The sequence below is a fragment of the Tamandua tetradactyla genome, chromosome 7, assembly GCF_023851605.1.
Source record: "Tamandua tetradactyla isolate mTamTet1 chromosome 7, mTamTet1.pri, whole genome shotgun sequence".
Taxonomy (NCBI): Eukaryota; Metazoa; Chordata; class Mammalia; order Pilosa; family Myrmecophagidae; genus Tamandua; species Tamandua tetradactyla.
In genome coordinates this window covers 170349489-170370783 of record NC_135333.1, presented here as the reverse complement: position 1 = coordinate 170370783, position 21295 = coordinate 170349489, and the positions used below count along the sequence as shown (strand labels likewise).

The 21295-nt window shown below is 41.1% G+C and overlaps 1 long non-coding RNA gene across 1 annotated transcript; it reads left to right on the top strand.

The window, feature by feature from the left end:
* Positions 1-7: 7 nt before the first annotated feature.
* On the top strand, positions 8-1880 carry LOC143690311 (uncharacterized). Its single transcript, XR_013179128.1, has 2 exons — positions 8-242; positions 1559-1880. It is a non-coding gene; the product is annotated as an uncharacterized LOC143690311 (long non-coding RNA).
* Positions 1881-21295: the final 19415 nt, after the last annotated feature.

The window sequence follows — 21295 nt, the reverse complement described above, 5'->3', positions numbered from 1 at the left end:
CCAACAGGATATTAACATCCTCGTGTGAGCGACTCTCCAGTCCTGTCTCTACAGATAACACCATGTCTTCCACTTTCTTTTGACCTTCCTGCTGGGTGAAGTGCAGACATGATGGTGCAAAATGGAGCCTCCATCTCAGACCACGAGGTGAAGGTGGCGTGCTGAGGGTGACCAAGCAACACGACAGAAGGAGTCTGGAAGCTCCCGTTTCATTTCTGGAGCACTTATGCTCAGACTATTATGTGAGTGAGCAAGAGACTCTTCTCTTGCTTAACCAACTTTTGTTTGGTTCTTCATGAAGCAGTTTTAAAATTGATCTTAACTAATATACCTCCTTCCACAGAGATTGGCCAACATCAGCAGCATCAGTGGGTTCTGTGGCAGGCATTCTAATCAGATAATCCACTAGAGTAACTAAACCCTGCTCATTCCATCCTTTTCCTTTTTTATTTTCCACTTTCATGTAGAAGCAGTCTGCAGACTGCAAACAAGTCAACAGACCTCTAGTGACTTTTATTATTAAGAAATTTTAGCATTTTAGGGCGGGCCGCGGTGGCTCAGCGGGCAAGAGTGCTTGCCTGCTATGCCGGAGGACCCCGGTTCGATTCCCGGCCCCAGCCCATGTAAAAAACAAACAAACAAACAAAATATAATAAAACAAGAAAATGTTTAAAAAAAAAAAAAAAGAAATTTTAGCATTTTATACGTGATGGGATTTGTTCGACCAATTCTAATTAAAATTGTGTGCTTCTGAATTTAACTTCAGTTTGCACTTCAAGTTAAAATTAAAAATTCCAATTAAATTTCATTGTTTATAATTCTGATATCTTTCTGATCTTTTTTCTTTTGAAATGTTTGTAGTACAAAGTTTTCAAACATACAGAAAAGCATAGAGAACATATGTCTTGTATATTATATATATCTTACAATATTTTACAAACCCTTACATATATCCCATTATTCCATTATTCTTCCTTCCTCCCTGGAAGTAGCCTCTATTACCAGACTGGTGTGTTTTCATTCCCCTGCATACTTTTATAAATTGACTGCACATACCTAATCATAATCACATATAATGCTCTTCTGTGTGTTTCAAACTTTAAATACATTTTCTATATATGGAAGGAGTCTGGATCCCTAATAGAAAAGAGCTGTGTGCTGGTGTGTAGCTGTTATGTTCCCCAGAAAAAACATGTTCTTTAATCCAATCTTGTGGGGGGAGACCTATTTGGGGAGGGATCTCTTGATTAAGTTGTTTCCATGGAGATGTGACCCACCCAATTGTGGGTGGGACCTTTTTTTTTTTTTTTTTTTTTTTTTTTTTTATAGGAAAGACAGAGAGAAGGAAGGAAGGATAGAAGGAAGGAAGGAAGGAAGAAAGGGAAACATTTTTAAACATTTTCTTGTTTTATTGTATTCTGTTTCTCCGTTTTTGTTACATGGGCTGGGGCCGGGAATCGAACCGAGGTCCTCCGGCATAGCAGGCAAGCACTTTGCCCGCTGAGCCACCGCGGCCCGCCTGGGTGGGACCTTTTGATTAGCTTGTTTCTCATTCAAGGTGGGTATTAAACCTTTCCTGGAGCCCTTTCAGAGAGAGACTCAGAGCCGACATGGAGAGCAGAAAAAATGGAACCAGGACACAGATGTTTGGAGACACAGAAGGGAGCTGAGTGAACCATTTTGGAAACCAACGCAGGAGAGAAGTGCCGACAGACATTGCCCTATGCCTTCCTACGTGGCAGAGAAATCCCAGATGCAATTGTCCTTTTCTGAGTGAAGGGATTCTTTTATTGATGCCTTAATTTGGACAATTTCACAGCCTTAGAATTATAACTTGTAACTATAACAAATCCCCCTTATAAAAGCGTATCCATTTCTGCTCAATTGTATTTCAGTGATTTTATCAAACCAAAGCAACCTGCCATTTTAGTCCTGGACTACTTATGCTCAGACTATTATTTGACTTGCTTTTTCATACAATGATATGAAATCCTGGTTGGGGTAGGGAGAAGCAAGAGGGAGAGAAGAAGGCGAATGTCTTAGTTTATTTGTTTTAATTCCATGTTATAAGCATTCTACAACGTATCTCTTCTTCCATGATGAACATTTGTTTTTTTATACCACTTCAAACAATGCTGCATTGGACATTCTCATTCTGTCTCCAGCTACACAAATTCAAAAGTTTTCTAGTTTTCTAGGATATGTGCCTAAAAATGAAATTGCAGCATTGTATGCACATTTGCAATTTTATTAGATTTTGTTAAATTACTCTCAAATTTATGCTTCATATTTCTGTAACTTCACTAGCATATGATATTGTCAGGGTTTTTAGTTTTTGCCAATCTGATAGGTGTGAAAAGGTATCACATCATCATTTTAATTTGTATTTCTCCAATTACTGATTAGGTTTATTGTCATTCAATTTTCCTATTCTGTGAATTGCCTCCCGATATTTTTGCCAATTTTATTATCAGGTTGTTTAGCTTTTTTATTCATTTGTAGCCATTCTTCATTTTGGAGGGATCTTAAACCTTTTCCAGCTATATGCATTGCAAATATCTTCTGTTAGCTATAGTCTGATTTTTAAATTTCATGTGCAGAATTATACATTTTAATATCAAAATTTTCTCTATGCACTGTGCTTTTGTGTTCTGATTAATTAATCCTTACCTACTGTAAATCATAAATATTCTCCTATAGTTTATCCTAACAAATCTAAAGTTTTACTTTTAAAATACGTGTCTTCAATCCATGTAGAAGTAAATCAAAATTGAAATTTAAATGTTTTAATTCTGGAAACACCAAATTTGACCTTTATGACATTACAGGGATTGGTAGAAGAAAAAAATAAAGTGATAAAATTTTGAAAAAGCAGAAATGACATTCAAAAATATCCAGAAAAGTAGCAAATGCAACTGAAAGAATTCTGCACATGCATTTTTCTTTTGTCAGTGGTTTGGTACTTTTAGGACCCTTTCACCAGTTTCTCGTGCAACATAGGCTCCTTAGTTTGTTTAACGAGTCCAGTTTCTGCATGGCTCCAGCTCCACTCATCCTCACACACCCTGCAGCCTTGTCCACTTGCCTTTCTTCTCAGGCTGGAGCAAGTCCAGACATGGCTCGCATCCCAGCTGCTGCCACTGTCTCATACGCCAACGTCTCCAATTTTCCAGCCTCCCCAGGGGTAAGGACTGGGCTTAAGCATCCCTCCTCTGTGCCAGTTTCACAGGCACCACAGCAGGGCCAGTGCACACCTCCAGCCGGCCTGAATCCTGTGGAGTCTCTGGTTTCCCAGCCGACGGCAGCCCAAGGGGGCTGGGCAACACAACGTGCAAGTGAGGGGCACTCTGTGTCCTATAGGGCAGGCTTTCTGCATTGAGGCAGAAGATGGAAATAGACACACACGTAAATTGCCTGCCCTTTTTTACTTCCATAGTGAATATTCTGAGAAGCAGTGAATATTTCCGCCTGAGTGGTGGAAAGCAGTGACCTTTCCGCCACTCAGGAGCTATTCCACATGAGCTAACAACCAGTTGCGTTTTCTTGAGAAGGTATACCTAGCTTTGGTAGCACACTGGCTTGTGTTGTTTTCCTTTCTTGTGTGCCTTATTCCCATGGTGGTTTGAAGCTGTACGCCTTCCAGGAAAGCATCTTCCTAAACCTAGTCCGTTCCTGCGGGTGTGAGCTCATCATAAGTAGGAATTTTTGTTGAGGTTATTTCAGTGAAGATGTGGTACACCTCAATTAGGATGGACTTTAACCCTGTTACTGGAGTTGTTTATGAGCTTAAAAAATTCAGACAAAGAGAGAGAAAAGACAGAGGGAGCCGCCAGAAGCTGAACATCGATGCAACCCAGAAGAGAAGGGAGAGGCTAGGAGATGCCACCATGGGACTTGTCATAGGACAAGCTAAGGACCAAGGATCACTGGCAGCCAGACCCGAGATGCCAGCATCTTTAGGGAGAAGGCATAGCCTTGATTTGAGCTTTTTCCCAGTCTCAAACTATGACCAAATAAACTCCCATTGTTTTACCCAACTCATTTCATGGCATTTGCTTGATTGGCCTAGAAAACTAAGACATTCGCCTTCTTCTCTCCCTCTTGCTTCTCCCTACCCTCAACCAGATTGCATTCTTCTTCTTTAATGAGCAATGCATGTAAGTTTTGCTTCATACTCCTTTTCTAGGGATACCAGGTGTATTAGTCAGGGTTCTCTAGAGAAACAGAATCAACAGGGAACACTTGCAAATATAAAATTTATAAAAGTGTCTCACGTGACCATACGAACGCAGAGTCCAAAATCCACAGGGCAGGCTGCGAAGCTGATGACTCCAATGGATGGCCTGGATGAACTCCACAGGAGAGGCTCACCAGCCAAAGCAGGAATGGAACCTGTCTCCTCTGAGTCCTCCTTAAAAGGCTTCCCATGATTGCATTTAGCATCACTAATTGTAGAAGACACTCCCCTTTGGCTGATTACAAATGGAATCAGCTGTGGATGTAGCTGACGTGATCATGACCTAATCCTATGAAATGTCCTCATTGCAACAGACAGGGCAGCGCTTGCCCAATCAGATGAACAGGTACCACAACTTGGCCAAGTTGACACCTGTCCCTAACCATGACACCAGGCTATGGGAGTATGCTTAAAATTTTAAAAATATGTATATTGTCCAGGAGTAACTAAAATTAAACATTTTTATGAATGCTGGTAAACCGTTCTATTAAAGATGTGTAAAATATAATTGGTAAATAATTTCAATACTATGTAATGAGTTGGTAAGTTAGCAAATCAATCTTTTGGTGAATTGACGTGCTTCTGTGGAAGAGATGATTAAGTGCAAAGTTCTGAATGATATTTTGAAGATAGAATGAATCAGAATTTGTTGTGGACTAAATTTGAGAGTTGGGCTAAGACAATGTAAGGATTACACATAGGTTCCCGTTTTGGAGCAACCGGTGAGCAGCATTGCTTTCCATTTCATTAAAGCTGAAGGAGGAGGGTTGCGGATGGTAGGCAGGACCCAGGGATTTAAGCAGAGGGCTATCAGGGGAAACAATGAGTTCACGGGCACTGAAGAACCTTCAATATTTTGTGGATATTTACAGAAATGGGTATAAACCTCATAACGTAGATCTGGGATGGAGCCTTTCCTGTTTGCGTGTTACGGTTGACACTGCTGACTGAGAATCCAGCAGCCGTTCCTCCCATCTTCCTGGCTAACAAAACCCCACTTTTGCTCAGGCAGTGGAACGCCAAGTCAGTTCGCCGAGGGGATGAATGAAAACTGGTGAAACCCACCATGATAACCCCATTTCTCTTTGTCACCGATTCCTCAAGTGACCCATTTTTCACCAATGAGATGGAAGGGGAGTTTTACTGGGGAACTTCTAGGAAAGAGATCCCTCCCTGGTAAAATAGAAAGCAGCACGAAGAGAAAGCTCCCTTCTGCTCTCAGTGTCCCCCATTCATCCCGTCTTACATGTGTTATGTGAGAGCATGAGGCCTGGAGATTTAGCTGCCACTCTGACGCTGTGACATGGCTCTGAGAACAGCAGTGCTGAGAGATGGAAGGCGGGACCTGATGGTTTCTCTCATCCCCTAAACCAGGCTTAAGTTGACTATCTCCAGACTTCTTGTTATAGGAGATAACTAAGCATCATTACTGTTTGGCTATTACTGGACTCTCTGACGTTTGCAGCCAAGGTCTCCTAAATAACAGATGTCATCTGCACATACCTGGGTAATTGGAGCCACAGGAGTGTATGAGACCAGCCAAAGGAGACTGGCAAAGGAGGCCTTGCACAGACTTCTGAGAAATGCCAACGTTAGACAGAGGAGAGAGGACTCTGCCAAGGGGTCAGAGAAGCCTAGGAGATGTCAATAATCCCTTATATGAAGGAAATAACAGTAATGATAATCTAGCAACACCACAAGGAAAAAAAATTAAAAGAAATGCAACTCAAAACTGTCCATTTAGCTCTTTACTTGCAAATCTGTTCAAATATTAGGCAAAAGATAAAAAGGAAAACAGAATCCATAGGTTTTAATTTAAAGATTTTTTAAAAATTCCGAGATCCTCATTCTTTTTTCACTTCATTACCAATAAATAATTAATTTAGACTCATCCATCGATACATACAATGATATCTTCAAATTCCATACGTCAGAGTTTCCTATGGGTTTGGGTCGTGAAATTCTCTTGGCCTAGGAGAAATTATTGCTTGCCAGTGTGAAACTAGGCTGATGAATAATTTTGACAACACTGCATACCAAATTAATGAGCAAGCCAACTTCAAATTTCTCTCTGGCGACTGTTTTTGCTGAGTGTTTAATCATGAATGGACTTGACTATGGTTATCTCTTCACTCGGAATAAATATTTGTAGACTCAGTGGCATTCCATTGTCCATACGATGCACATATCCTTTCCTTGTGGTTTAAAGGCATAATATTCTGCTGAACCATAGCGTAGAGGTCAGGGAATGCTTCATGTGAGATAATAGTTTAATTTTAGAAATGTACAAGTAAACTAATTATCACAGGGAAGAGGAAAGGACATGGGAAAGAGTTCTGAATTCAGACAGATTTGGTGTTGAATTTTGGCTCCACCACTGACAAACTGAGAAAATAAGGAAGCTGCTCAAACTTTCTGAGACCCTGTTTTCCACCTACCTTGCCTTGACAGGGTTTTTCTAAGGACCTAGTCACGTCTACAAAGAACTAGTAGTCCCTGACTTATAGGGCATTATTGATAAATAACTAAAAGCCCTAAATCAATTCACTTAGGGAATGCTTTTAATATTGGAAAAGGTTATCAAGGTTAAATATCTGTTAACTATATCATAAAAATAGTCTCTGAAGCAGTCATGTATTTCTTGGTTTACTTATAGTGTCTTTCTCTAGGCAAATTTACCGATTTTTATGCAGTCAAATCTACCCTTTTTTTCCCCCTCTCTTTATGGCTTCTGTTTTTATGTCTTGCCGAGGAGAGTCTTTCTCATTTCAAGATTTAAATAAATTGTCCTGTATTTTTTCCTAATACTTTCTGGGTTAAATATATGCTACTAATCAAAAACTTGGCATTAGATTATAATTGAACTTTATTTCATTTCCTAACTAATAGCCAACAGTCCCTCTTTTCCAACCCTCTATTGAAATGACATCTTTATCAAAGATTAAATGCCATAAGTGAATAGCTTCTGTTTCATTGGTCAGTTTGTCTATATTCATGCCTTCAATATCACCTCATAAGTTTTTTTGATATCTGGGAAGGTAAGCTCTCCATCAATCTTTTTTAAAAATATTTTTTATTCTAGCCTATTTTTTTTCAGTCAGATGAATTTTAGAATCAGTTTGTGAGTTTTCCTTAAAAATTCCAGCTGTAATTGTTATTGACATTGGATGGGATTTATAAAGTAATTGGGGAAGAATTGGTATTTTTATGAAAGCCTTCCCATTCACATCTATTCATTCAGAACTTCTTTTGTGTCTTTTAGAAGAGCTTTCTGTGCATTCTTATTAGGCTTATTCACGTGCATTTCACAGTTTTCATTGCCAACTTGAACTTTATTTTATATTTCTTAATTGGACAGCACTGATGTAAGAAAGCTGTGGCCTCTACATTGATCTTTGTGTCTCACCAGTTAACTCTTTTTCTTGGATTTTTAAAAATAGAGCCCCAGCTTTTTGCCAAAAATGACAATATTGTCTCAGCTACTCAGATATTTATTCTTCCTTCTTTTTCTTATTAAATTGTATTTTCAAGCCTTCTAATATAATGTTGAATAGTAGCAGTGACCATAGTTATCCTTTTCTCATTTCTGACATTAATAGGAATTTTTCTGATGATTCGCCATTAAGTATAATGATTTTTTTTCTACCTCTATTTTTGCTAAGAGATTTTATCAGGAATAAGCATTGAATTTCTTCAAATATGTTTTCAATAGCTATCTATTTCCATCTGTTAATATACTGAATTACATAAGTGGTTTTCTGAATGTTGAAGCATCCTTGTATTCCCTGGAATAAATTCACCTTTGTTGGATAATTTTTTAACTGCTGGATTCAATTTGCTAATGTTTTACATAAGATGATTTCATCCATTTATAAATGGGATGAACATAAATTTTCTTTTGTGTGTGCTTTCTGTGCCAGTTATTAAGTCACCGTCTCTTGGCTCCAAACCTACCCCTCTCTACTTTGGTCTGTGACACTAGAGCTGGAAATCTGAGACCATATTTCTGTTTTGCCAGCTGGCTTCTTCTTAGGCTCTGCCTGACAAAGGAGACTGCAAAACCAGAAGAGGAAGAGATTTGCTCCTTCCTGTCAGCTTGCTGTGATCTTTCTGTCCGCTTCCTTCTCCTGTGAGCAATATCCCAGCAACACTTCTTCTCCCTGGCGGCAGCAGTGCCTTCCCATAGCAACAGCTGAATCTAGTTTGCAGGATTCCCAGCACTTGCAGAACCAACCACCTCATGCTCCCCACTCGGAGACACCAGCACTGAGCAGGCAGCGCCACCTCCTCAGGGATCTGATTTTCAGCTTCAGGGGCCCCTCTTCCAAACTTCTCTATTTTAATAATTCCAACTTCTTCCCTTTATCCCTCAGCCTTAGGGACAGAAGCTGCTTTCTGCAGCTGCTATGATTGTGTTACTTTAGGGTTCTCTTTCTACCTGTTAGTTACCTGGTTAGCATCTCCTTATTTATGTAACAGTTCTTTCCATTATTTTACCTTCATTCAATAACTGGCATAGTTTCTGTTTCCAACTAAATCATCACTGGCACATTATCCTTGTCTAGCTTTGGTAACAAGGGTCTCTAATCTCTTTGAATGAGTTAGAAAGCTTTCCACATTTTTTCATCTATTCCTTGAAGTTCAGTAAAACTGTCTTATAGATACTTTTGTGTCTCGCACCTTTAAAAATTTTTTTTTATTAGAGAGGTTGTGGGTTTACAGAACAATCATGCATAAAAATGGGAATCACCACCTCAAACCCAACACTTGCATTGGTGTGGAAAATTTCTTACAGTTGATGATAACATTGTTTTTTGTAATACTACTATTTGTAACAGTAGTTATATTTATTATAATTGATGAAAGATTATTGAAGTAGTACTAAAATTATTGCTTTATATAGTTTTATAGGGATATTTTCCCCATATTCCCAACCTATTATTATTGATATTATCTGTATTTTCATTCATGTCTTTTATTACTCATCTAACCATATACTGGACAAAAGAGTGCGCCAGTGTGAAACTGATGTGTATCCAAGAAAAGCCATGTTCTTTAATCCTGATTTAATATTGCTGGGTGGAATCTTTTTGGTTAAATTGTTTCCATGGAGATGTGACCTACCCAGTTGAGGATGGGACCTTTTGACCAGGTGGTTTCCATGGAGACATGTCTCCACCCATTAAAGGTAGGTCTTAATCTGCTTACTGGAGCCATTTAAGAGGGAACTATTTTGCAAAAAGCTTCAGAGCTGACACAGACAGAGACATTTGGAGATGCAGAAAGATCAATCTTATTAAACTTTCCTTCAGTATCAAATGTCAAATCTCTACCCTCTTTCTATCTCCTGATAATCTGTGTTCTCAACTTTAACTCTCAAAGTTCACTCCTTAATGTTAGTTCATGCTAGTGAGACAATACAGTATTTGTCCCTCTGTTTCTGGCTTATTTCACCTTAACATAATGTCCTCAAGGTGTCATGACTTTATTCTGTCTAACAGCTGTGTAATATTCCATCGCATGCGTATATCACAGTTTGTTTATCCACTCATCCATTGGTGGACATTTGAGCTGTTTCCATCTGTTGGCAATTGTGAATAATGATGCTAAGCGTTGGTGTGCAAATGTCTGTTCATGCCCCTGCTTTCAGTTCTTCTGAGTAGATATCTAGTAAGGGCACTGCTGGATCATATGGCAATTCTACACTCAGCTTCCTGAGGAACTCCAAATTGCCTTCCAGAGCCATTGCACCATTCTACATTCCCACCAACAGTGAATGAGTGTTCCTATTTCTCCACATCCTTTCCAGCACTTGTTGTTTTCTGTTTCTTTTTCTAACTGATAAAATTTTTTTATTTCACTTTTGAATGTTTACACTTTTCCTGATTATTCCACGTAAGGTGAAACCAGAACTGTTTAAAAGGCATACACAAGTCTAGGTACATCAATAACCACGGATTTTTCTTTTTTTACTATACTATTTTCACATCCACAGATGCTTACTAGGCAATATAACCATCACAGAGGCAAATGTTAGGCAGAATACCAGTAAGGAAAAACAAAGAAGGAAAGAGCTACCAGATATACAGACAGGCTCAGTTCCACATTCACTACTGCACTTATCAAGCGCCAAGTATTAACTGCACATTTTTGTTCAGCTAGAAGGGAGGGATTTTTTTTTTTGTCTTTTCTTTTTTTGGTTTCTTTTAAATCAGTGCATGGATTTTTCTTTTCTCATTTCAGCAAATGAACAAGCAGATGGAATGTACAGCTACATGGAATGTTAAAAGGTAGAGGGGGTGCTACTGTGAGACTGACAGACCTGGCTACTCCTGCCTCTCCTCTGCTGTGTTCATGAAACATCCCTGCACTAGGGGGTCTTGTTAAAACGTGCCTGAGAACCTAGCTGGAAGAGCACCGTTGGGAGATCTGGTGACAGGTACTAATGAGCATTATCAAGGCTAGTGGTTGCATTATAGGGAGAAATCGTGGATGTTTAAAATTACCCTTTTATTCAGATCTTGGTATGACTGAAGAACAACAAACATGCTGAGAACCGGAGGAAGACAGAGCTATGGCGCTGGCAGCTCTTCGCCAGTTTCTGCAACGATGCCTGCTCCCCCACCAGATGCTCACCGATTCTCTCACCCCCTCCAGGCCCCATCCCTGTTCATACTGTATTGAACAGTGAACAAAAGACGAAGATAGAATTCCAAAAGAAAAAGGAGGCAAGAGGACAGAAATCCAGAGAGAGAAGAGAAAACCAAAGTCAATATCCATAAAGGACAGGGGGAAAGAAGGTTGAAATGTCAAAATTTTCAATCCCCAAGCTCGGAAGAGTCCAAAAGATTTGAGTAGTCCTCGAGTGAAAGGCAGTCTACTCTCTGCAAAATATTCTTAAAGGTATTATCCAGTAAACAAATAAGACCATTTGTAAGACACATGGCTTTCTTTTTGTTTAGCTCCGTGGTTATAAGGAAAACAGATTCTGCTACTGAAGCACAAGCTGCAAATTGGAAACATGTTGCTGTGGGAAAGGGGGTTTAGTTAGTGTGTGCGTGAGGACTGGACCTTGTCGATACCCACTTATCTGCCACAAAGAATATAAATTTCAGGCTTCGAGTTTCCTCAGAGAAAGCCACGGTGAGCATCTGTGGTCATGAGTCTCGGAGTAGAACAGCCCAAACTGGCCAAGTGTCTATAACCCCCGGACATCAGGCAGAACTGCTGTGAATTACTATTCACCTTGAATGCCAAATGATAGGTGTCTCACTCCAAGTCCCAGCATCACAATATAATTCTATAACTTTCTGTATGACTTTACAACGGAATTGTATGTCAGTGACTATTCTGATATCAGATTAAACTTTCCAAAAAGTTATACATAATTCATGTCTATTTTTTCTACCAAGATGAGTTCTGCTAAATTACAAAACCCCATAATCACAGTGCTCAATTTTTTAAAAAATTAAACACATGGTAATCCTGTCAATGTTATTCAAAATCAAAACTTTTAGAATGCTGAGGCATTTATGGGCCCAATCTATATAGATATAGAATTCTTGGTTGGCAGTTTTTCTCTTTCAGTATCTTAAATATATCATTTCACTGTCTTTTTGGCTCCAGGATTTCTGCTGAGAGATCTGTACTTAATCTTATCAAACTTCCCTTGTATGTGATGGATTGCTTTTCTCTTGCTGCTTTCTTTGTCTTTGGCATTTGACAATCTGATTAGTAAGTGTCTTAGCGTGTGTTTATTTGGATCTATTCTCTTTAGGGTATGCTGTGCTTCTCAGATCTGTAACTTTATGTCTTTTCTAAGAGTTGGGAAATTTCCGGTGGTAATTTCTTCCATTATTCTTTCTGCCCCTTCTTCTCTTCTCTTCTTCTTCTGGGACACCCATAACATATGTTCATGGCAATGTTTCACATGCCCCAAAGTAAATATTTCATTAACATCAACCAAGATGTGTATTGGCAGAGGAAGGGGGGTTAAAGTGGAATACGAACAGTAGCAAGCAAATCTCACTGTATTACACATGAATAATACAACCACACTTGCTGCCTCTCTGCAAGTCAGAGTCCAAAGAATACAGCAGGGACTCACTGTACAGGCTTCAGACTGCCTCAAAGCCAGAAACTTGCTTTGCTCTCATGCATTTTTCATGCCTGCACATCTGGATTCCCCAATTATTTTACTGGCTTTCAGTTATTTATCACCATGCTGAGTTATATCAGTTAATTAGCAGCTGGAGAAGCCAAAAGTTTAGGAAACAGCTAATTACTTTTAGTTTTTTACTCTTAATTTTAGATATATCTAATAGTGGGCCCAGGACTGTGCCCTGCTAGACAGAAAACAGAGCATGAGAGAGAGGCATAGGGTTGGTGGAAAAGGGAATTGTTTTCTTATGAAATAAAGGGCACATTGGATGAAGTGATTTAATAAGCATCAGTTTCTGCCTGACTTTCAAATGATGTTCATGCTTATTAATAGAGATTAATTATAGTTAACTTTCCAATTTACTCATAGTCAAAAGAGAAGTAGGTACAGGTTTTAAAAGCCTGGTGGAAACCGAGTGAGTGTTTAAACAGCTTTCTGTTAGGGACCCTACAGCTCTGAGTCTCTCACCATCATATATTAGGTACAATGCTGAGAAATAGTCAGTAATCGGGAAACCATTTTTCAAAACAACTTTAAGAATATTGATGATTTTACAGTTCACAATATCTCATAAGGAAATAATCAAAGACATAAATATTTTCTTATAAAAATTGCAGCATTTTCATAATCCTAAAAATGGAAAGTATCTAAACGTCCAGCAATAGAGAAATGTTTAAAAACATTGAGCTGGTTGGTTCTGGTGTCAACTTGACCAAATGATGCTGCCCAGCTGTCTGCTCAGGCAAGCACTGGCCTGGCCATTATGGCAGTTAGGATATTTTGTGACTGGTTGATAAACCAGAAGGTTCATGTATTAAATGATCAGTCAGTTGATTGCATCTGTGGCTGATTACATCTGTGATCAACTAAGGGTGTGTCTCCTGCAAATGATATAATCAAATCAGTTGGATTTGAGCCAATCAATTGAAGATTTTTAAGGGAGAAAGAAAATTTTCTTTTTTTTTCAGCCAGCGAGTCTCTCCTGTTGAGTTCTTCAAGCCCTTTCATCAGACATGCCAGCTTCACAACCTGCCCTGTGGATTTTGGACGCTTGCATCCCCACAGTTGCGTGACACACTTTCATAAATCTCATATTTACAGATATCTCCTCTTGCTTCTGTTTCTCCAGAGAATCCTGACCAGTAGAGAAATTATGTTATATCTGTAGTGTGGAATATCATGCACCTACTAATGATGATCATTCCCACTAGGATAGCTATTATTTAAAAAATAAAACAGAAAATAAGTGTTGGTGAGGTTGTAAAGAAATTGGAACTCTTATGCATTATTGATGGGAATGTAATGGTGCAGCCATGGTGGAAAGAGTTTGGAAGTTCTTCAAAAAGTTAAACATTGAATTACCATATGACCCTGCAATTTGTCTTCTAGGTACATACCCAAAAGAATTGAAAACAAGAACTTAAACAGATAATTATACACCCATGCTCATAGCAGCAGCAGTCACAATAACAAAAAGATTTAAGCAATCCAAGGGTCCATCAGCAGATGAATGGATAAACAAAATGTGGAATATACATGCAATGGAATATTATTCAGCCATGAAAAGGAATGAAGTTCCAAAAACCTACAGCCTTCAGATGATTCCTAGGCCAGTAAGTACTGAAATGCAGAGGGGCCAGCCTCTCAGAACATCAACTAGTTCCATCTCCCATCCCATATTATCAACACCTCTTTCCAACATGAAAAAGTTAAGAAGGGCAGAAAAAGTTAAGAAGGACTGGGGAAAGGATCAAAGGAAAAGGGGGAGTTACAGCAGAGAAGATAGGATTTAACAAATAAGTATGACTGCTGAATCACTATATTCATATTTCTTTTAGTCTCCAGTGTCTTGGAGGAACTAGAAGGAAAATTCTAAAACTATAGAACAGTAACCCATACCAAACTCTGAAATCTGTTCTGAAACTACTTGCTACAATGTACTTTGAAATTTATTGCTTTTTTGTATATATATTGTATTCATAATTTTAAAAATCAGAAAAAATAAAAGGAATGACGTCCTAATACCTGTGACAAAATGGATGAACCTTGAGGACATTATGTTGAGTGAAATAAGCCAAACACAGAAGGACAAGTATTTTATGATCTCACAGAAACAGAAGGTAAATTAGGTGTTACCAGGGCCAGGGGAAGGGGTGGTGCTGACGAGTTATATACATTAAACATGTGTTACTTTTACTGATTCCATACTTTCTATTGCTCAGACCTCCTTTCCTTCTCTAGAGCCCTGCTTCTAGCCCAGGAGCAAAGCAATCAGCTCTGCCTTGCACGGTGTCCTGATCCATCCACCTCCTTCTCACTACTTCCAGCCACCACCCAGGTTCAGATCGCATCAACACGGCCCGGGTTCCTGCCGCAGCCTCCGACCTGGTCTCCTGCTTCCCCCTTGCCCCCACCCCCACCCCAGCTCTGCACGGACGAGACTTTGGTTTGCTAAAGTTGCCGGAATGCAAGGCCGTGAAAATGTCCGAATCTAGGAATCGTCAAGATGATTCCTTCTTCCTGGAGACAGCTGCACATGGCTGGGACTTCCCTGTCACATGGCAAGGCACGTGCGGGGTGTGCTGACCCTTCTCTCCGGGATCTCCGTGCTTTCAGTGTCTGGTTGGTCCCTCTGTGGTCTTCTGTCTGCACTTCCGTGTGTCCTTATCTCTCTGAGCTCCTGTGTGTCCTCTCTCAGCTACTCTGGCTTTTCTATCTGAGCTTCTGTATGCTTCTCTTTGTGTTTTATCCTCTTAAAAAGGACTCTGGTAACAGGACTAAGTAACACCCACCTGGGGTGCACCTCGGCTGAAATAACGGAATCAAAAGGCCTCACTCAAATAGGTCTACGTCAGTAAGAATGGACGAGCTTTAAGAACATTCCTTTTCTGGGGTCCATAAAACCTCAAAGCATCACAGACCCAAAGAGAGGATTTGAAGTGAAAATTACGGCAAGCAAAATGTAGTCCCATTTAGAGAGCAAGAAGCCAAAGTCTGAAAGGGGACACCTCGAATAGGGGAATTGAGTGACTGGTCTAGACATTTCAAGGAATACTAGAATTTGGCATTGCCTACAATGTTGTTTCCTGGTTTGTGCTTTAATTACCCACGCCATCTCCTGTTATCCACACAAAATCCACAGTAAGAAATCCCTTATCCACAGTAACCTTGGGCTGGTGGTGCTTTGCAGTTACTTAGGGAAATCCAGGCAGAGAAAGTCAAAGACGAGATGACAGATGAAGAGTGAGAAAGACGCTGGAGTAGGAAGTTCCCAGCTGGAATCCTCAGAAACCGCAGGGCAGGGAGCTGAATTTCCTGCAGCACCTGTGATGAGGCCAGAGCCTTCTATTTGGTTATGAAGAGAAAAGGTAAGCTCAGAAGTCTGGGGAACTGAAGTACATCCACGCCTTTATGCTAATATAAATATAATGTCAGGAAACAATGGGTTGGATAGATGCCACCTCCTCATTGTTTTCTAAATGGCTTCTTGCAAATATCTCATGAGCAGGCACCTTTCTCCTGACCTACTACAGGGCCTGGCACAAAACAGCTCTGAGCAGACAGTACCAAATGAAAAGATTAGACAAGGAAGAAAGGAAGGATGGAAGGAAAATGGAAGGAAGGAAGGAAGGGAATGAATGAACATGCAGGTAATTATAAGGATAGCTTGTTCCTCTTGAGCATTTACTACAGCCAGACGCTGTCCTAAGCACATTCATGTATCAACTCATTCACTCAAAATTAGAATTCAGTTTCTCCTGGCTTTGTGCACCTTTCCTATCTTCATTGCCAGCTTTACCAGTGATCAGATCCATGGTGCAAAGAAAATCTCTAATGAGGACTGATAAAAAAAAAAAAGCAGATGTTCTTAATTAAGAAGAGGCTACTCTTCGAAGCTGTTTTTATGTAAGTTGTCCAGGTGCTGTTGGCTTATGAAAATGCATGTGAGTCCCAGAGGCTAGGAACTCTGAGGGGATGTCCTCATTATTCCATTGTATGAGCAACCAGAAATGACAGCTGAGTCAAAGCACAGTAATTATCCTGTTGAGTCAGGCTGCCCCCAAAGCTGGTTGTCTCAGCGGTTGCCTTCATTTGCTAATAATAAACCTAACATAGATTTGTGTCTTTTTCCCAAAGGTCTTTGAGGTACGTTCTCTTTCACTTAGTCACATAACTACTATTTATTGAGCACCTGCAGTGTACCAGACACCACTCAAAACAGTAATTCCAAACACTGCCATTGCTCTCGTGGAGTTCACACAACCCCAAGATGGAGGCAGCAGAGCAGTAGTCTCCATTTCACAGAAAAGGAAGTTGAGGCTTAAGAGAGGTCAACGCACTTGCATGGGTCAAATGGAGAGATGATGGTACTAGAATTTGAGTCTTGCTACTTCATATTTAAAACACTGGAACTTGTGTAGAATGATCTTTTGATGAAATAATTTACAGTATTTTGCCATGCGTCTCTCTCTCTCTCTCTCTCACACACACACACACACACACACACACACACACACATACACACATTGAAGGTTCTAGCATTCTTCATTCCCTAAGGCAGCGTGGTTTGCAGAATTCCGTGGTGGGAGAGAAGTAGATCCCTCTTTGATTCCTCTCTCTCGCTCTCAAACCCCACACTCGCCCTCTCAGCAAATCCCACTGGCTCTCATCTCAAAATTTATCCAGAATCTGCACTTCTCCATGGCTGTCACCCTGTCTAGGCGGCCATCACCTCCTGTCTGGATGATTGCGCCTGTTGGGTCTTCCCAACTCTCCTTCCCTTTCGGCCACACCACATCCAGGGGCCTCTAATGTCTAGGTCAGCTCCTGCCACTCCTGTGCCCAATCCCCAAGCAGACTCCTGTCCACTCAGAGTGGAACCAATGGCCTTCACGGAGCCACCAGGCCCTGCCCAGTCTTCACCCAATCTCTCCTCTCTCCTTCCATTCTTCCCTTTCCTCCTTTCCCGTCAAGTATACACGGACTTCCCACTGTTCCTTAAGCACACAGGGCATGCTCCTCCTTTGCACCAGCCCTTGTCTCTGCTGCAAACGTCTTGGCCCAGCTAACAGCATCCTCACCGTGAACTTGCCATACTCCCAGCACTTCCAATCCCCTCACCCTCCTCTGCTTGTTCTCCTCGTTGCAAACATCACCCTCTAACAGACTTCCATGTTGCATTCATTGTCTTTCTTCTCCCACGGGGGCAGGAATTTTTCTTTGCTGTGTTCCCAGAGCCTGGAATAGTGGCTGGCATATAGCAGGCACCCTGTAAATAAGGTATCGTTCACATCATTATTATTGTTGTTGTTATTATTTGTAAACATCGTGGGGCAGAAACCATTAGATCTTCAGAGAAAGAGATTTCCCTTTCAAACAGACTTCAGAGAAAGAGGTCAAAGAATTCTGCCGTCAAAAGGAATTGGAGGTGATTCCCAGCCCTGCTACTTACTTGGGATCTTGGCAAGTTACTCAGCCTCTGTGAGTTCCAGGCCTCTGGAATAGAAGATGAGAAAAATAATACTTGCCTTGTAAGGGGTCAGTCCCGACGAGGGTGCCAGATGTAATCAGCACAATCAGTATTAACCCTCTCAGAGCAGTAGCTGCATTTCACTGTGATCAAGTTCCCATTTAACAGTGTGACTTTGAACGTATCAGTCTGTCTTTCCGGACCTCAGTTCCCACAGCTGTAGGATGAGAGTGTTTGCTGGGTGTCCCTCTGAATAGGGGCCCATGACCTTGGCCTGGAGAAAACCTTAAGACATTGCTTTGCCTTTGCCAACGCCTCAGCTAATCTGCTGCTTGTCTTTACTGAGCCCTCCAAAAGTCAACCGATAATCAAGGAGGTAAATAAAACCTTTGTCACTGGCTGCTGCCTCAGTTTTGCACAAGTGCTGGCAGAATGAGCTGCAACAGGAACCTTTGAACAGAAAGGCCAGCTGATAAACGTTTGTTTAAAATGCAGCTTTTTTTGTTTTCCTGGAATTTCTGAGTAATTAACCAAATGCACTAACCAAAACTCCCTTAGGCAGCTGTCTAGATTAATTATCCCAAACCTAGTATCTCTAGGCACTCCCTTCCCCCCTCCCACTTCCCCCACATACATCACAAATTTTGAATGTTGTTTTTTTACCAGATGAACTGCATGCATCAAGTGATAATTCCTGTATTTTTTTAATTAGCCAAACTAATGAGACTTTGCAGAGACTTATGCTTGTTGAACTTCTGATCAGCATGAGTTAGGCAGATTTAAGCACTGCATGGTTATATTTCCAAACAAAAGTAAAGAAATTTGATGCTTCAGATAGTCTGGGAAGCCAAATTGGAAGCATTTCATTCATTCATTCATTCAACATATATTTATGAGCATCTCTCATCTGCCAGGCGCTGTTCTAAGTGCTGGGGGAATAGCAGTGAACAAAATAGACGAAAAGTCCTACCCTCGTGGAGCTTGCATGCTAGTGGAGAAGTAAGGCAATAAGTGAAATAAAAATAAGTAAACTGTATAGAATAAGTTCGGACGAAAGCAATAATGCAGGAAGGGAGATGGGCTATGCAAAGCACAGCGAAGGTGGAGGGGTGTGTTTCTAAATTGTGAAGTCAGAAAAGGCTTGGCTGAGAAGGTGCTGTTTGAGCAAAGACCCAAGGAGGTGATGCGGTGCTCTGCTGTGATCCCTGGGGACACAGCCGGTCAGCGAGAGGGACAGTGAGTGTGGAGTCCCCGTAGAGGGAGTGTGCTGGCTGACGCGCAGCTGGAAGCCGGGGCGGCTGGGACAGGGATGCAGCTTGGGGAGCAGAGTGAAGAGTCCGCGTGACTCATGCCAGGTATCAGCTTTTACTCGGACTCAGAAGGGAGCTACTGGAGGACCCAGAAGTAAGGAATGACGGCATGAGCTTCCATCCCAATGCCGTGTCAACAGGTGCGTGAGTCGATGGGCTGTTTTCAGCAGGATTGCTGAAACGTTGAAAATGTCTCTTGAAAGTAGAAAGAACATTATTCATATTATGCAATAAGTGGAAACAGCCCAAATATCTGCGAACTGATGACTAAATAAACAAAATGCAGGATATTCATGCCGTGGGATATCATATAGCCGTGAAAAACGAATGAGGTACCACTATATGCCACAGTATGAATGAACCTTGAAAATATTAGGCTAAAAGTGAAAGAATTCAGAACACATGCAAAGTATGTTTTATGATTGCATTTGTAGAGAAGGCCCAGAACAGGCAGATCTGTGGCGATGGGAGCTGTGATAGTGGTCGCCGGCAGTGGGGAAGGAGCAACGCAGAGTAACAGCTTAATGGGTGTTGGGCTTCCTTCGGAGGTGATGAAAAGGTTCTGGATTAGACAGTTATGGTGGTTGCACAACCGTGGGAATATACTAAAACCGTTAAAGTGTACATTCTAAACGTTGATGTCATGGTCAGGTTCGTGGGTCACCGTGGCCAGGTGGTGGTGCCCGGCTGTCTGGCCGGGCAAGCGCTGACCTGTCTCTTGCTGTGAGGACATTTCATGGGCTTCAATCTTGAGCGCTCTGGCTGCATCCATGGCTGTATTACATCTACTGTTGGCTAAGGGGAGAGTCTTCTGCAAGGAATGGTGCCTAATCTAATCTGAGGGCTTTGAACGAGAATTCGGAAGACAGAATTTCTCTTCCATGTCAGCCTGCCAGCCTCTCTTGACAGTTTGCTGAGGACCCTTATTGGAGCGGTCAGGGCGCCATCTGCCCCTACAGACCTTGAACTCTTACATCCCCATGGTTGCACGAGACATTTTATAAATCTCATATTTACAGATATTTCCTGTTGGTTCTGTTTCTCTAGAGAACTCTGACTGCTACAGTTGAATTTCCTAGTGCGTGAATTATATTTCAATAAGAACAAACGCAGGGCTTAGACTTTTGGAAACTAGTGCCAAAAAACACTTCTTTCTGTCTGCTCTTTCCTGCCACTCTCCTCCCCCTCAGGTAACACACAGCACTGAGTTCTGTTAATTTGAACAATACAAATACTTGACTGGGACAATTTGACCCAGAGGGGCAAGCACCTCTTCTCTTACAGCCATGATGCTCCTGACCCACCATCATGGGCTTTTGCCACCCACCCGTGACTCTATGTGCCTTCCCTAGACCCTGGTCCCCTTCACTGGGTAAACCCACCACCTGGCCGGGCGCCAGCCCCTTTCTCCTATCTCTAATCTCCAATACACTCTAACCGAACAATTTTTCAACACACTCTCACCACTTCTGTGTCCAACTTCAGAACTTAGAATGGACCACCTCACACCTACAAGAATGGCTGCTATGAAACAAACAGCAAACTATAAATGTTGGAGAGGATGTGGAGAAATTGGGACACTTATGCACTACTGGTGGGAATGTATAATGGTGCAGCCACTATGGAAAACAGTTTGGAGGTTCCTTAGAAACTAAATATTGAGTTGCCCTATGACCCAGCAATTATTTAGTATATACCCAGAAGAGCTGAAAGCAGTGACACAAACAGACATTTGCACACCAGTATTCATAGCAGCATTATTCACAATCGCCAAAAGATGGAAACAGTCCAAATGCCAACAACAAATGAGTGGAACAACAAAATATGGTATATACATACAATGGAATATTATGCAGCAGTAAGACAAAATGACGTCCCAAAGCACATGACCAAATGGGTGAGCTTTGAGGACATAATGCTGAGTGAAATAAGTCAAACACAAAAAGATAGATACTGTATGACTCCACTTTTATGACCATGGTAAAGGTAAAATCAGAGCTTATAATACAGAATATAGGGGACTTAGAGATACATAGACGCTAGAGGTGGGTGAATGGTTAGCTAATGAGGTTGAACTCCAACGTAAGGGAATAGATAGGAGTGAAGGTGGTTCTCTA